Source organism: Monopterus albus, unplaced genomic scaffold (genome assembly GCF_001952655.1).
Source record: "Monopterus albus unplaced genomic scaffold, M_albus_1.0 scaffold438.1, whole genome shotgun sequence".
Lineage (NCBI taxonomy): Eukaryota > Metazoa > Chordata > Actinopteri > Synbranchiformes > Synbranchidae > Monopterus > Monopterus albus.
In genome coordinates this window covers 66,547-68,683 of record NW_018128318.1, presented here as the reverse complement: position 1 = coordinate 68,683, position 2,137 = coordinate 66,547, and positions in this window count along the sequence as shown.

The following is a 2,137-nucleotide window of genomic DNA, read 5'->3' as shown; positions in this document are numbered from 1 at the left end:
CATAATCCTGTATGCTGACAGAAAAGTCCTCTGAGGTGGCTGCAGCTTTAAACACATCCCAGTCTGTCTGGGCGAAACAGTCCTGCAGGGTGCCCTCAGTCTCTGGGGTCCAGAGTTTAATTTGTTTGGTGACATGGTTTGTTTGTTTCAGTCTCTGTCTGTAAGCTGGATACAGGAACAAAGAAATGTGGTCCGAGCATCCAAGGTGGGGGCAGGGTGCGGCCCTGTATGCACCACGGATGTAAACACGGTCCAGAGCATTCTTTTCCCAGGTTGGAATGTCCACATGTATTTGGAGAATACAGTCCATAGACCGCACTGGTTACGTCGCCGGCGATGATAAAAACAGCATCAGGATGGGCGCTGATGACATCGTGGAGTTTGCTGAGAGCCACTGAGGAATTAGCTCCTGGCGCTATATAACAAAAACTGAATATAATGTAGGCCAGTACAACACCATCTTTCACTATGAATTGAAATATAAACATATAATTAAAATTATACATTTATGACAATTTCACCAAAAACTGAAACATTTTCACTTTCATAAACACAGATGTTAAGGCAGAACTGTTGAAGTGCATACAATTGTAAAGGTATGACTACTAAAGTGGCTGGTTGGTGTATGTTTATACTAATGAGCATGCGTTGCAGGAAAATGAAGATGTGGGAAAACTACTCTTCTGAAGCTAGATGAGGTTGGTTGTCCATATTTTGCTATCTCGCCCTGCCTCTGGCTTTCTTTGTCTCCCTTGTACTCCCATGAGAGATACTGCCCATCTGGCTTTGAATGTGATACTTAAATAGTGTCTGTGTACAATGGGCTCTCTGTTAGACTGTGATCGCTCTACATGAGGGTTTTACACCTCTGTCCTCTCAGCTAAAATACTTTGCATAGTACTTATTCTTTGAATAAAATCGCAAGAGACATCATCGGAGTAAGTTCATTTACTCTTTACTCTTTCTGGCTTGCATTGGAGGTGTGCATAACAACAATAAAAATTTCCAACATGCTATACTTGCCCTTAAATGTCCATTAGGTTTGCTGCCTAGCCTGTGAACCTGTATAGCATAACCTTCATCCTAGCCCACTTTAAGTTAGCAACTTATTCTGCAATTTTTGGGTGCATGGTGCTCTTGTGTGTGTGTGTGTGTCGGTTGATTAAGTGGTGTGTATCTAAAAACATTCTGACATGACCACTAGTGACATGTCATGACATTAAACATAAGAAAATATGATTACGATTACAGTTATACACATCATAATAATAATAATAATCATCCTGTCTTCTAACAGTCATCAATTTTTCTATCTAGTTATCCTTGACCATCTGCATCCTGTAAAAACTCATGAGCATGACTAAGCATTTAACAGCCTACCTAGACATCCTGACTCCACTAAACATTTCTAATACATACAAGTACCGAACCAATGTCTATCTGACTAAAAATATCTAACAGTTAGAAAATGGAAGAGGCTAAAGACGACTGTCAGTCTCCCTCGGACTGGGGCGCCATGCAAGATCTCACCTCGTGGGGTATCACTGATGATAAGAAAGGTGAGGAATCAGCCCAGAACTACAAGGGAGGAGCTGGTCAATGACATGAAGAGAGCTGGGACCACAGTTTCAAAGGTCACTGTCGGTAGAACACTATGCCGTCATGGTTTCAAATCATGCATTGCACGGAAGGTTCCCCTGCTCAAGTCATCACATGTCCAGTCCCATCTGAAGTTTGCCAAAGACCATCTGGATGATCCAGAGGAGGCATGGGAGAAAGTCATGTGGTCAGATGAGACCAAAGTAGAACTTTTTGGTCTAAACTTCACTCGTGTGAGGAAAAAGAAGGATGAGTTGCATCCCAAGAACACCATCCCTACTGTGAAGCATGGAGGTAGTAACGCTATGCTTTGGGGGTGCTTTTCTGTGAAGGGGACAGGACGTCTGCACTGTATTAAGGAGAGGATGAATGGGGCCATTTATTGTGAGATTTTGAGCAACAACCTCCTTCCCTCAGTCAGAACATTGAAGATGGGTCGTGGCTGGGTCTTCCAACATGACAACAACCCGAAGCACACAGCCAGGATAACCAAGGAGTGGCTCCGTAAGAAGCATATCAAGGTTCTGGAGTGGCCTAG